General features: G+C 32.6%; 1 protein-coding gene across 1 annotated transcript in view; it reads right to left on the reverse strand.

Annotated features, from left to right (window-relative positions):
• LOC118266170 (thrombospondin type-1 domain-containing protein 4) overlaps positions 1 to 13,590 on the reverse strand; it is a 72,480-nt gene extending 58,890 nt beyond the window's left edge. Inside the window, exon 1 of the mRNA XM_050694624.1 lies at positions 13,418 to 13,590. The gene's annotated coding sequence lies outside the window, so the exon portion shown is untranslated. The remainder of the gene's footprint in view (positions 1 to 13,417) is intronic.
• Positions 13,591 to 16,858: the final 3,268 nt, after the last annotated feature.

Here is a 16,858-nt window from a genome sequence, read left to right on the forward strand (position 1 = left end):
ACTTATTTTATCTTTTGTGTCTTCTACCTTAATCACTGGTACAAAACAAAAAAAGAGAAGAACTTTCTCTGCATCCCGCTATTGTACCCCAACCCTAACCCCAGTAACTACGAGTGAGCCATACAAAAAGCCCCACTCTAGCCAGACCCAATCTATCGCCATTAATCGGGAATGTATTCCGTCCGCCACGGTTCACTTAAAATAACCTGTAGCAACGTTGAGCAAATACTAACGTTTTTCTACCTATACCTCTTCTAACGAGTAACAACACATCGTCTGGACCATATCTAAATAGCTTGAAGGCAGTTGAGGATAAACAGGAACAGTTGATTATATTGTCAGTTATATTTATGTATACTTCAGTATTTTTAGTAAGGATATTCCTTACTTTGTTAGCTAACTCTATAAGATACTTCTAATGCCTGTTTAAGATAGTAATTTAAATACAAATGCCAGCAAAATTCATCTAGACTACGTTCTGATAAATGAAGACAGGTGCCTCTGTAAATTCAAGAACGAATTATTAATAATTATTATTGGAATATGTTATTAATTAATTCTTACAATACAATAAATGTGTTTTGTCACAGGTGCAACTTGAATCAATGGAGTTTGAAACAAGTCTGAGATAGAATATAGGCACGTATCTATTTTGAGGTTTAAACTAAAAAGACAAGTTTTAGTGGATCCTAGAAAAACATTGTTTGCTTTAAGCTAAAATTCCAAATTTCGGGCCATACAAATGCAAATTTGTACCCGTTCCAGAACAAACACATCGCACCAGACACTATTTGGTCTACGTGACCAGACAGCAACTATTTTTAGCCGACTTATTAACGCTAATTGTTATTTATTTGCTATTTATATAAGTCGCCCAATTCTGGTTTCCATTTCTAACGGAGACATTTGATTTTCACCACGTGATCCAATCAATAAGGTGTCATGAATTTTTATGACATGTCTACTAAAAGGCTCAAGGACAAAAACAAAAGGAAATAATTGAAGTGGCCGATAAATAGATATACAGACTACTTGATGGTGTCGAGGGTCAACAGGCAACAACGATCGGCAACTATTGGACATAATGCTATAAGTGCTGAACACCCGTGATTTCAGCGGGTCAATGACATCCCACACACATGGATGTGCTATTTGAATAACTAGATGTCCCATTCATTTAGAGCAGTGTGCTTCCAGTATTTGGCAAGCGAAACTGCAAGTTTGAACTAGTTAGGTAGAGATGTGTGGATCTTATTGTATTGGTTTATTAACAGCTTCGTATTTTGTTGTTTTATATGTTGATTCGTTGCTACGGTCATTAGAATGACACCTTATGCATAATGTTCGAAGCTTTTGTTTTCTTTTCTAATTATTTAATTGGCGATTACAGTTATTGAAATATGCACTTAGAATATTATATTTTAGGTAGCTAATTAAACACACACTACAATAAAGTATTTAGCAATCGAACTAGCAACAGACGTCAGTCAGTACAGTCTTTATAATATCTCTCCAGAACGCTCCGCTTCTTGCAGAGGGGTCGTGGTCACGTATAACTTTATAACCTATGTTTCGGTAAAGGCTACTGGAAACAGAATTTTGACTAGAGCTCATACTATCGACAAAGTTTATGGTAAAAGGTAGTAGACATATCAATCAAAATCCTGTAGCCAATTCGCTATCAACCGTACGTTTTCCCTTTGGTCTCTCGCGCGGAGTTCATGCGAATATCGCCTAATGATGGTCGCCCGCCAACTTTGTCGATTGTACATATACATCATAGAAATTTTACCAGCATTTTGTACTAAGATTTATAATCTCCTTGTAAATATTACGTGTGAAAGTGATGTTTTATAGTTCCGTTAATCCAGTTGCTGCAAGCTTCCGGATCTCACGATTCTAAACGAACTGGATCATGTCAGATACCTCTTAAATATTTTTATGTTTTATTTTTATTATTGTAATATCTACTCGTGTTTGCGTCACATGCGCCATATTTATTTTGTGAGATACAGTTATTACTTATTACGTTATTGTTTATGAAATATTTTATGAGTATGAGGTAATTTTACTTGTTTGATTATAATTTGTTTCAAGTTCAAATTAAATGGTTTGGTGTTGAACAAGAAAAAAAACTATAGTAGCAAAAAGTCTTATAAACTACATACAATCTATTGCCTGGTTGACTCAGTGGCTAGGCAACTAGCTGCCGCACAACGTGTAACAGATTCGATTCCCACACGGAGCAACTCTTTGTGTGATACATAAATGGTTGTTTCGGGTCTTAGTGTTATGTGCATGTAAAAATGTAAGTTTATAAACATTACATTATTAACATTTTCTCCTAAAGGAGAAAATCCTAAAGAGAACGTTTTTTTTTTTTTAATAAATACAATTTCATCTCTTACCTATAGTTATTACTAATTTAATCACCGATAACTGAATGTACACCACTACTTACTCTTTTGAGACATACCTAGGTAAGATGTTACTCATAATTAGAGTTGTCAACAAAGAATTGTCAAACACTAAAACATCGTATGTACGTCACGAAGTCCAGACAATTCTACAATTCTAGTTAGATCGTAGGTGAGGAATTTTTATTGGAGAAACCATAAATTTCATCTCTCGATAAGTCACGTGTGATGCAATGCTATTAAAATTGTTATAAAGGCAGCCATTTTGTTAAGTGTTTCAAGAACTATTCTCGAAATGTTACTGTGACATTTTTGTTGTATAATTATCAAAAATTCTATTCGACTTAATGGATAACTCTTAGTAAAGATAAGTTTACAATTTTAACTTTTAAGTAAGTATTAAGTAGTAATGAATTTACGTTAGTTAGCCTAGCCTGTTTACTCAAACTAAATTAATTTTGTTAATATTAAATGTCAGTCATTCAAAATTTTGTTAAGTTGGAGTTCTAAATAAAAATTGGTTATTAATTTTGTATTATAACTTTAATTAATTAATGGAATTTATAATGGAAGACTGTTTTATATTTAAACTTTGTCTGGGAATTTAATAAATGTTTGATTTTGAAACCTTTTTAAACTATTTAAAGACTACGGATCATTGTAGATTTTGTAAATCTTGCGCCATTTACCCTTCACACTTCTTCTTTCTCTTCTCTTCTCCCTTTTTTTCTAATCGTTGCTCCATTCTAGTATTTTCTCCTGTGTCATGGGTGCAACAAACATACATGTTCACATTCACATCACACCCAGATCTCGAACAACAATTTGTAGCTCACGCAAAAAGTTGTTCCGTGCGGAAAACAAACCCGCGACACGTCGCGCAGCAGCCGAAAGCCCAGTAAGTAAGCACGTGCAAATATTAGACGCCCTTACAAATACCCTTAGTAAAAAAGTACACAAATTAGGACCTGGTAGGCCATATAAACTAAGTACAACAATCAGATAAATATGAATAATACCCTAATATGTATGTGATAAAAGTACATAATAATATAAAGGATATAAGAATAAGAATTGTAAATTAAAGACCGCCATTATCGCCAACAAACTGGCTCACAGTTTGACGATTTTTATATGTATGTATTATGTGAATAAACGAATTAAAAAGATGAGCTTTCATCAAAACACTCCTAAAAGTAGTTCCAACACCACAATGTGATTGAGTGACGTAACAACGTGATCACACTAACAATGAAAGCCAAACACTCAATTTAATATGGAAATTGGACGATCATAAAAATTCTTTATTCGATCCCTTTAAGCAAATTTACTGTAACAAAGCATTGTGTTAACAAACCTGTTTTAAAAACGGCTCATTGAACAACCAAATTAAACCTTTTAAATTACTTTATTGTATAAATATGTGATAGTTTACATTATATTAAATTAAACTTTTGTTATGTTAAATTAAATTAGTTTCCTCAATTTCCAAATACAGCAATCCTATAGGCGTATTTAACATTATTTACAAACTTATTGTATAGTGATCGCAAATGCTACTACCGAACAAAAGACTTTAGCATCGATTTTGGTGTAAAGCACGTTATAATTGGATATTACATTTTGAAATAGTTCAAATAATATGAAAATAAATAGTTCTGAAAGACGCAGAGGGCGTCCTAGACGGACATATAGAGACCAGATTGGCGATATATTAAATGAGGGCCAAATTAAAAGGACCCTTAACAAACGATCATGCATGAAACGACTGATGACTGTTGATGAAGCGAAAGAGGTATGAAAGATTCGTAGCAATTGGCGTTCCATTCTCTCTGTCTCTCACGGGAGATTCAATGACTTCTCCCGCCTTGAGTGAGGGGATTAAGAGAGGGAGTGTCAGACTCTTACTGACTAAAAACTACCCGCTCCTTCTCCTGCTTTGAGCCGGAGCCCCGGTAATATGTTGCGTTGTCCGCAGTCCAAGAAACTGTGATATATCTAATATTATGTTCTACAAGCTTTTTTAATAGTGTGTCTAGTTTCCTTTCAAAGTGTCATTTAAAACAGCTTAATACTCGTTTTTTATAACAATAAATATTTGCTTTATCTCCCGCAACAACGATAACGATATAGAGATGTCCAACAGTTAAGATAAAATAAAAATGTATCGATAAAACGGACATAATACTCTGTAGTCGGTACTCGGGATTACTGTCTCTATTACTTATTAAACAAGTATCTATCTATTAGACAAGATAGTTTAATGGAGATCTGACTGTAATCCGGTGTGTCAACATTTCTGATGCACCGCCTCGAAATAACAATGCATATTGTGTCTTAAAATCGAACGTGATTCCCAGGGCTGAGATTTTTTTAGGATATTTCATACTTTATTTTTTTTTACATTGTACACACTATAATAGTCATAACAAGAACTTAAATGCATATACTAAATAATAATAATGACTAAAATATTTACAACTTCAAAATTAAAACTATAGGTATAATTAAATATATAAATTAACTTATTGCCTCTTCTGGTATTTAATTAATCCTAAGTCAAATCATTTATTCCAATTAAAACATAAATAGGTAGTTTTGAAATGTCAAAAAATAAATAATAGTCTGTCAGTCAGTCCGTTAGTCTATCCATCAGAGATGCTTGGTACTCGTTCCAAAGTGTACCTATTTTAATAGATTCAGGTACTATTGGGACCCGCGTATGTCCTTAAATTGCGACCAGCTAATGAGGAATAGATAGCAGCAACCCTTTTCGGTGACTACACGGCGACTGCGAATCACAAACCGCCAAAAAAAAACTGATAAAAGTATCTCTACTTTAAATCTTTACAGTAAATATGTGTTAAGAGAGAAGCCTTTGTACAGCATGAAACGTATATATATACCTATATACATTACATATACATATACATTTAAACTTTGTAGTATTTTTATAGTTAAGGCGCTTGTGGTATAACGAAACTTAAAGGAATTCCAAAGCTCTGAATGGAGTGCTCTCAGAGAAGACTGTGACACGTGAATGAAGATGGGTTAATGAAAACTAATAAAAAAACATACTTTAAAACACTAGAAAACGAATCGATCGTAAAAAATCCCTGATAGTATCCCTCTCAATAAGTTTGATACGACTTTAATTAATATTACGTAAGTAATGAATGGTGAGTTATCGTGAAAAATAATTAAATTATTTGAATGCATTTATTTGGAAAGTGACTCAGTTTATTCCCGTGTCTACAAGACTCCAGCACATGAAACTATCCCAATACTATTATTAACAATTTTCAACCTTATTCTATTTCAAAATAGAGTTGAAGTTTATAAAGCATTTTGTTCGATTTGGGTAAGCTTGATGTGCGGTTGTACGATGGGTAAATACCGATACTAGCTGGAGCTGGGAATCGCTCAACTATCGTATCTGAACGTAAATAAATTTAATTTTACAGTGCGTCGTCGGTTAATCGACTGACAGGGTTACGGCCATCGATTTTATATTTATATAGAGCTGTAAAAACGTTATTAAAATAAGATCTGGTACGTTTTAATTTAAATTAGTTGTTAAATTATTCATATAGCATGAGAACTTTGTGATTTTTCTTTCTATTGAAAGAATTAATTTTGAATTTTTCTATTGAATTTTATATTGATTTTTTCTATTGAATTAATTTAATTATTTTTGAACACTTTTTTTGAAACTACAAGTGGTTTTTTACCTCATTATCATTAACTTGAGTACCTACTACATCATTATAATAATCTAACACCTAAATATCTAATAACAATATTAAATTCTCCATAATTACCTAAATCTTATAACCTTAATTGATTAATCTCTTGTGGAGAGCTACACACAACGAAGCAAACGAACTTTTCTTCAAACTTTACTTTTGAAGTTCAAGTTCAGTTACAAAATTAGGTATGGTACATAAACTTCGACGTAATTTTGATGTAGCTAACAAGAAAAACAAATAATTTTCAGTGTTATGAGCGAAGTTCATGAACAAAGATTGTCTCGTAATTAAAGTTCTAATTTTAATCCCTGTAGGGGCAGGCAGAGCCAGGTGCCAGAACAGCGTACACGATGCATATACATATACAATATGAGACCTCCTTTTTAACTAGTTGTATCATAGACCCATGTAGTATGTATATTAAAGGACTTATGTATGCGTATAATAGAGGACTTTTTGTTTCCAGTGTCCACGATAAACCGGAGCTGCGGACTACCTAGCGAGTTTACCGGGGTTCCGGATACGATGTCAGTAAGACATACACATAATATAAGTTTAAGATTTTGTGAGAAGATGAATTCGTTTTAAGTAATTAAAATGATTGTACGTTTTTGACAAATATATCACTTTAATTGTATCATCATGTATTGATCAGTGCGTGGTCCCCTCTTAAGCTGTAAAATTATTCATGTATTTAATACCAAATAAATAAATTAATATATGTACAATATAAAACTGACTTTTACCCAGTTGTATCATAGACCCATGTAGTATGTTATAGGACTTATAGCTAATAGAGGACTTTGTAAACATACTATCGACAACCGATCTCGTATTAACATCTCTAGCTAAGTACACAGCGAGTTAAAATGAACGTCATCAAAATATTGAGTGGCTGATACAGTGCATGACGTCGCCACATAAATTAGTTCCCGGAGACACGTGTAGTTCAGCTTACTTACTAACTTACATAACTATGTGTGCAAAACTAGTTTGTGTTTTAAGTACTTATAATATAAGGCACATTTTACTTTAATTGAGTAAAAAGTCTCTTTTGCTCCACTCTTAAACTCTTTCTCTAAGATCTCTAAGATCGTATGCTAATTTAAAATTTCAGGGTGTATACCAGCCCAAACCTATCTCGAAACGTTGGTATCTACGTTTTTCTCTTAGATACAAATGACAAAGTAGGTGTCATCAACTGTTTGTAGGATAGTCAAAGACTCAGCCAATAAAATAATTACTTTATTTTCCAAATCCTAGAATAATCTGGAAATGAAACAGCTATTAAAACCTATACTAACAAACGAACTAATTCCAAAACCATCTAATTTTATCGCAGATTCCATTCCAAGTAATTCCTCAGCTAAAATCTTAATAATATAACTTTGTCGGGGGGACAGTAACTCAATACGTTGCGATGTAGCGAGCTGTACGACGTCACAAGTTCATAGCGTGCCATTAACAGCATGGTGTCGGGTTCTCTTCCTGCCTGCGCCCGCGCCGCCTGTCTAGAACCGTGCATACCTAACTAGATAGATAGATGGATAACTAAGGAGTATATATCTACGGTGGGAAGTGAAAGAAATAAAAAAAAAAAACATTCGTAAACTGTTAAATACTGTGGCAAACTTTAGTTATGCAACAATTTTATGCCGAAAGTCACCGCGGCGTGTGTCGCAGAATGCTGCTCATGAATATGAGCCACTAGCATGGCTGCAAACTAGTCGAGTTACTCGCCAAATAAATTTAACTGTTCCAAAATTACTATTCCATTTTTTTATTATTTATTTATATTAGTTCTCTACAAACTCTTGGTTCGTGCCCTTGTCATAATTTTTTTTACGATAAATCTGATCAAAATTTTTAGTACCTATGTTACACTACATTTCCATTTATAAATTATCTCTTTTCAGCGTTCCAGAGTACCTATTTTTTCGCCCAAACAACAACAACAATATTTAGGAACAAATATAAAAGTAATGTCGCTCGTTAATGTAATAAACTGTCATAAAGTAGGACGCCAAATCTATTTCCAATGTTCAACGTAAACTGTTTGGACATTCAACCTCAGTAGGATTGTAACCTTGATATTTGTGAGTAAACAATGAATTTATACGTTACTAGCTTCTGCCCGCGACTTCGTCCGCGGAAAATATGAAAAAATAGGGTTACCCGACAGACGTTGTCCTGTCTACACGTCTTTAGTTTGAAAATTTGTCGGATCCAACGTAAAACATTCCAAAATCAACAACTACTAATAAATTAAAAATTAATTAAAAAATTAAAAAAACATTGTCCATTCTCAGATCCCCTTGAACTCAAAAAAATTCATCAAAATCGGTCCAGTCGTTTAAGAGAAGTTCAGTGACATACACATTTACAGAAGAATTATACATATAAAGATAACAGCTGGATATAACAACTGAAACACTAACTTTTCAATAACCGATATCAATCCAAAATCTTTAGATTAAGATCGACTTTTGACATTAGCACTAACATTAGAACTTAAGACGGGATATTTACCATGTTTATTTATGTCTATAAGTTTCCGATATTTCGGCACTGTTGCAAGCGCCATGATCATGGCGACATAAATAATCATGGTAAATATCCCATCTTAAGTTCTAATGTTAGTGATAGTGACCATGTCAGTTTAAAAACTTATATTTTGACATTAGTTCTAAAGAGTTTCTGAAAATAAAGATCGATCTAAAGATTTTGGATTAAGATCGATTATTGAAATGAGTAGTACAACAGAAATGAGTTGGAAGTAAAGTCGGTATACATACAGTATTGATAGTAGATATTCTGTGGTATTGACACTGATTCGATAAAATCTATCAAAACATTTTTGTTCACTTGTTTGTCTACGGCTCAAACACCATTATTTATCGAAGGCCACTGTTAATTACAAATATTTCCTAATACCATACAACTCAGTAATAAATAACATAAAGTATGAAGTCTTAACGGCATAATAAAGAAAAAATACTTTAAAAAAAGTCTATCACTCATTACTTAAAAAAACATACAACTTAGTAACTTAACTTACTCAGGTACCCAATATCCATTAACAATAATTACTCAAATTATGTATCGACTAACTATTAATAACGCGAGCATCATAAAATGTTACGTGTGCCACAATATGTATAATTACTATAAGAATTTAATTAAACAAAACTACTATCCTACAGGCTACAGGATGTCTTAGTGCAATTTTAAGCCGGATGGACGGACATATTAATTTTTTGTAGTAAGTAGTAAAACTCTCATGTTCCCCTCACACTATGGAAATGTAAATATGTCTCTTCATTACCCATTAAGCTTACAAAGTAAGTACAAAGTCTGGTTTAATTTAATTTACGGTATTATTCATTTAATATACTGCCTCGTTGGTCGAGTCGCATCGCAAATGCAACTGCTAAGCATTAAGATTTGAGGGTTGAGCGAAGTACTATTGGGTGTTTCGGTTATTTCAAAAATTCTTAGTAATAAAAACACTCGGTCTAGAATTGTGATCTTAACTTCAATACCCAGAATTGACAAAGCTAAAAACAAAACCTAACGAAAACTTCTTAATCAAACAAAATCTCAGTCACTATAAGTTACATCACAAATAACTCGAACACATTCACACAAACAAAATCGAATCATTTGTTTTTACAAATAACAAATTATTCAATACCGGTTACTTAGTCTGTATCACATTAGATTAGAATCTTAGAGAGTACTACCGGGCGCCGTAACGAAAACCTTGTTTAACCAATGATAGATAAAATCGGCGAACACCAAAGTAACAGGGCTTGTTAATGTATTAGGAGGCACGTCATACCTGCCAGCGGATTATCTGACATCAATTACAGGTCGGACAAACTGAATCAAACAGACCCATACCATAGTGACATGAATGAAACATACACTCGCACGTGAAAGAAATCTGATCGTTTGAACGAAGCCAAAGAACGTAATAACTTCTTTAGTAATGGATTGTATGTAATTCAATTATGACCTTTAAGTAGATATCGTTGACCGTATATTAAAGAAGGAAACTAAAGGTGAAGGCACTATGGATGATAATAAAGGTGAATACACTATGGATTATAATAATATCTTGTATAAAGATTCAAGTATTCCAAAAATTCTGGAACTGCGGACTGTCTAACGGGATGGTTTTTAGTCAGTGAGAGTCTGACACTTCCTCTCGCCTCGAAAATTCATTGGATGATTTTGCCCCCTTAAAAAAAGTATCTCAACTATGGAGATTATGACCACTGTATCACCTAAAAAGAAGTTTAAAGGAAAATTGTAAGACAGGAATAAAATTTCAAATAAACGAACAATGTTTGTAACCACAGCCGCATCTAGTTTATTCAAACTCGACCGGGTATCGTCGCTGTTCATTCATATACATAGAGCACGGTCTAACTGTGCTCGCATATCAGATTCATCTCCACTGCTAGTTCACAAGTCTGCGATCTTGCTTCTAGCTATGCAAATACCCGACCACCGACCACCGCGCCGTATTGGTTCATTCCCTACACAGTCTGATTGTGATCTTTATAGCCATGTATAGTGGTCTTTCCTTGTTATATTTCATATTATCTTTATACTTCTACCTTTATAGGGTCTGTATCATTATTAATTTTGGTGTTGTCTCTGTTATTAGAAGCGTCTGAATTGTCTGTAAAGTTACATAAACCTATCCGTTTTTCGTTGAGAATTGTTTTATCTACTTCTAGTTTTCATCAGAAATCACTGTCTAACACAGAATTAAAACTGGCTCCAACAAAATCAATTAAATCAAATTTCTTGTTACTCTATCTAACTCAGGAATTTGGATCCTTGGTCGTGACCATGACCATATAAACGGAGATGTCATTTAGACCTACTTTATCAATCTGATTTAGGTTTAGTGTCACGAGTTAAGATATTTTCTACCCGGACATTTAAGCAATTAGTCGTATCACAGCAATTGAGATAATCTGTGTAATTTGTTTGGCGCCCACGATTTAGTTGTCTCCTTAGGAACTACTTCATCTACGGTATTAAATTTTGTGTCATTAGTAGTATTTTACTTCATCATTAGCCCAGTTCTGACTACTGTTTAACTATTCACACTACTCACATCCTATAAGAAAATAGTTCATTATTAAACTAGCGACCCGACCCAGCTTTACATGGGTACAATGGTGATATCTTATGCATGTATTATACATATAAACCTTCCTCTTGAATCAATCTAAAAAAAACCGCATCAAAATCCGTTACGTAGTTTTAAAAGGGAAATAGGGACAGAAAAAGCGACTTTGTTTTATATTTTACTAGCAACCTGCCCCAGCTTCGCATGGGTGCAATGGTGATATATTATGCATGTATTATAGATATAAACCTTCCTCTTGAATCACTCTACCTATTACAAACACCCGCATCAAAATCCGTTGTTAATTATCCGTAATTTTAAAGATTTAAGCATACAGACAAACAGACAAAAACTTTGTTTTATACTATGTAGTGATTAAAATCGCTGTTCGAAAATCGCGGCGCTCGTCATTGTATAATGGGTGTTAGGTCGAATAACCTGTTATCGTGCACGTGTTGCGCATCACAGTGCAAACAGAGTGCCGCGTCTGTGCCGCATGCCGACGACCGGCGCGGCAGACTCGACAGCGGGCAGCGTTTCTGTCATGTTAGGGTTGCATTACGATCGCTGCTATTAAGTTGCTCACTGACAGATTAATGGTTTTATAAGTCAAAACTAAACCATTAAATGCTCATAAATCTATTGTTAGGTATGGCTGTAAATATTTTTGGGGTTTAAGTGTTCAGTCGTGTAAATATTTTCTGAAATAATTTTGTAGTCTGATATACTCGTGCTCGTATTACATACGTATTTTAAAAAGAGTACTAAAACAATTAACTATTCTTTACACTAATCGGACACTACTCAGAGCCATTTAATGGTTACTTAACTCAGTCCTTTGCAATTGTTTTCATACTAATACGTTACTAAGGAATAGTTTAAGTATTCGTTAAATGACTCTGAATATGGCAGTAAATGTTGAAATTAAAACTAACATTATCCAGTATAACAAATGGTCATTAGCTACAAATTCTCTTTAATTAGAACTAGTACAACAAAACCAGCCAATCCGACAAAACTACAGCTGCGACAATCTTAAATCTCGAACGTTTTGTCACACAAAACATGTTAACCCTGCAACCACCGACGCCGGTCAATAAGACCATACAACATTATACCGTATACAAGATCCCAGTGACACTTGTGCAAATTCACGCTTCCGATCCCAAGGTGATGACTTGTGAACCCCTTTGTCTGACCCACGGGACAATCAAGTTAATTACATGTGTCTAACTGTACACGCCTCAATATAGGAATGTTTGGTACTGACAGACCATGATTGATATTGACAGCTACGAATATATTAATACTGAGACACACCTACTGAACGTTCGTATTAATGCATAGTGAGAAAATTCCGTCTAGGAAAATTGTTTTCGCAATAAAAATATATATATTGTGATATAATATTAAAGTGTAACAATCATAAGTATAGACGTAATCTATTAGAAACACATTAAAGCTGAGTTATAGATGGGGCTTCTGGAAATATTTCACACTTTCGCTAAAAACTATTCACATTTTCGCATTTTATGACAAATTAATGTCACATGTAACAATAATAAGACTTCTTATTATGACATTTATGTCTTCTAAGTGTCAAAAAATAAATAAAACAGTAAAGTTTATTGCCTTCGTTATGGACATCATCATAAAAAATATATAATTAGGAATTGTAAAAGCTTTGGTTTAATCATTACAATATCAACTAATTTTATGTCCACATAAATAAACAATAATAATTAAAATTATAGTTTTGTAATTATTGTTAAGTGCAGTAAAATTACATATTAAAATACTTGATGACATCTACCATGGTGTCATTAGGAAGTCAAAAGTTTAATGAAAAAAAAAACAAACGTCAATAAATTCTTTAGGGTCTTTTAGACACCATTGAGACAAATGAAGGGTTAGGTAATATTTTTACCCACAAATTCACTACAGTAAACTTTAATTGCAATCTAAAACAGACATAAAATTACATCCACGTAACAAAAAAGTAATCAATTTTAAATAACGTATTGCAAAATTAAGTCCAACACTAAAAAAATACCGAATGAAAATACTTTTAACTCAAAAACAAAAAAAAAATCTGAACTCACCGTTTTGAAACAAAACAAAATCAACACAAAAATAAATCACCTCATAAACATTTACTACTTAAACTTTCCAACATTTAAACTAGAATAATTAAAAACTACATTAGTTCTTTTCATCAAAGTATTTTCTTAATTACACGTTTTTCTTTACGAGACGGCGTGCGCTTGCGTCGAACCTACTGACACAGGCCCCGGCTTTGAACTGTTTGAAAAAGGGCCCATTACACCTCAGCTATTACATACATACTCGCGAGGAAAGTAAAAATGTTAGAGGTAAAAGTTACTAATAATTACCTACGTGAGTAAAGAAAATAGTTTTCTCAGATAGTCTAGATACCTAGATTGCCTTAGGGATTAATGCATGCTGTGCTTATTTGTAAGATATTGATGCACTAGGAATTAAGTTGTTCATAAATGTAACCAATGTAATGTAATATTCAATTGTAATATGTATTGTATCTGTGTAATCAATCCGACCTCACCTCATCTAGGTTTCACTAATTTTAACGTGCAAAAGTGCTCTTTGCAAAAATAAATTCATTATTTCATTAAATTAGTGGTGAGCCAAATTAATAAAAAAAAATACCTATCTTAATATACCGTACGTATGGACGTGCCTAATATAAAAAATAATATAAAAGAGATTCATAGGTATAATATATTATATCGTATATTTAATTATACATAAAAATGGTAATGATGTTATATTTCTAATTGAACAATTAGATATTTCATTTATTATATTATTCATTACTCTCTTGCGCATTGGTGGATTAAATAAAGGATTTCAAAGCAAAATAACAACCTGTCAACATCAGGAAACATTCCGTGGGAATCTCAACTATCTAAGTGTAACAAATGCGAATAAAAATTAATTCAATAACATAGTAATAGCGAATCATAATTTCTAAGCAATCTAAAAGTGATTTATTACGAGCAATTTGAAAAAGAGGAGTGGTTTCTCGTCAAAAATCGCTTGATGTTCCCTTGGGACCGTACACAGGCACTTACTCATTCGACACGCCACATCCTAGATGTGGACCTCCGTAGCTATGTATATTATATCTAAGCTAGCCATAGAACTATATCAAATTGCACTAGGTATACCCGCATACGATATAATATGTATGTATATACAAGTTTTTAAACAGACATGATCACTAGTACCTACCTAATGTTGAAACTCACAAAAACTAATAAACATAGTAAATATCCCGCTTTAATGTACACCGAGCAACATTAATCGGAATACAGCCAACATAACTATAGCTATGCAATACCTTTACATGTGTGGGTAATTTTATAGTAGTGTGCATAAAAACAAGCGTAATAGCCAAACGCCTATTACGCACACATTGGTAAATACTATAATTTTTGTGTCGGTATACGTATTTTTATAATTTAATACTTGGGTAAGGTTAATCATATTAACAGTCGATGATATCAATAAACATTTTCACTTGAACTGACGTAGTGCTCGTGGACGAGTGGTTAATGAACCGGTTTCAAACATCGTTTACGACAATGTGGGTTCGAATCTAACCAAGAGTATTTATTTACTATGTTGTTTTTCTTTGTTTTGTTATGTTTTGTTTTTGTTTTCTATAATAAAATCAAACTATAATATATACTATATAAACTACTAATGAAACAGATTCTGAATAAAACAACATTATTTTTTATTGTAAATAATTTATTATTTGTTATTATGTCCAATAAGTAAAAAAACATGAAAAATTTGGATGATTTAATACAGACACGTTTAACATTCACAGTCTATAGCTATTTAAATTTAATTAGGCTAAAATGAGTGGTGAAATGAATCAACATGTTAAATGGAAAGAAATTATGACAATTTCCAACAGCTTAACAATAACATCACTTCACCGTCTCCTTTAAACTTTCGAAATTCCTAGTAATGGACAAAAAATCAAATTGCGACAACGTGTGTATTCAGTTATTACTAAAATTTGTTTTTGTTCACATTGCTAAACAATTATGAATGTTTTGTCTGTATAAATAAGGTTTACAATTACTAAGTAAAATAAATTCAACTGATACACTTATGATTCCACTAGTTAAATTAATTCGTTTACTATAATCACGCCTATTAGGCCGCACACATTTTTACACCATTATAAATATTTTACCTTTATCCAAATGATCAAATGTTTTATTTAGTAAAATTACAACATTATTTTCTTAATTAAGATCAACCAAGCAGATTGTAATTGGTTTTGTTTCATCGATGAGCTATTATAGATTTGTAATTGTTATGTTCAGGGCTGACTTGCTGCAACGTAAAACAGCAGAACGAAGGTGATATCACATATTGCAGCATAGACGCGCGTTGTTACGCGTGTGGAGAAGAAAGCATTGGAAGTAATCCGAATCAACCTTGCGTTCGGGCACAATACCGTGGTGGCTTCAAGAATTCATCTCTGGATTTACTTATTTCGCGTCGTTAGCGTGATTCTATATCCCATGTTTCCAGAATATCCATATCAGCCGACCCATAACTGCATTTCTTGTTTCTCCTCTGTGGATACAAAATAAATGAGTCAATTACTTATATAATAATCATTTGGTCTATATGATAAAAATAACTTTATATATTTAGATACTTAGGTTGTTATAAATAGACTTATAAATAACTTGAGTTAAATTAATTTATTTATAAACATAAAACTCAAATAATAGATAAGCATAAAAAGTGAAGAACAAAGAATAAAATTGAAATAGTAATTTGTATAGGTAAAGAATATCAAAATAATGTCTAACTGTTACTCACCAATATTCTTAATCGACTTTGCGGAATATCAAATAATTTATGTGTTCTTCTTCCGCAAAACAACGACTATGTTATGTTTATATGTTTAACTTTAACTTTGTATGGATAGATATAAATTAAGTTAAACACGACTATGAGTTGTGGATAATTATTAATAAATACTCGTAGACTGACAACTAAGAATACAAACTTTTTATAATGTGGGGTGTTTGAGAAAAATATTGCGGATTGTCGGTAGTTACTTCATAAACGGGCCAAATAAAATAACCTGAGAGTTCCGTGGTTGACTCAAACATTGTAAATTTCTATTTAGATATTGAAACATTAGAAAATTTGCAATCAATAATGTTTAAAAAATGTTACAAAAAGAATGCGATGCTGGGATCGAACCGGCGTCTCGTCACTTTATCCGCAAGCGATAACCATTGCGCCATACGTGCAATTGAAATGACAATCTAAATATCGTATCTCATTGAATAACATAAAAAACGATGAGAAGATATTATATTTATATGGGTATAATTTTTATAACTTGATCGTTCCTTATTTGATTTATTCAATGTTTGTTACGTATTGTTTTTATGTTTACCCTTGTTTTTATTTATATTTCAATATGTATTGAATTAATGCGTATACCCTCACGAAAATGATAT

The sequence above is a fragment of the Spodoptera frugiperda genome, chromosome 7 (assembly GCF_023101765.2).
Source record: "Spodoptera frugiperda isolate SF20-4 chromosome 7, AGI-APGP_CSIRO_Sfru_2.0, whole genome shotgun sequence".
Lineage (NCBI taxonomy): Eukaryota > Metazoa > Arthropoda > Insecta > Lepidoptera > Noctuidae > Spodoptera > Spodoptera frugiperda.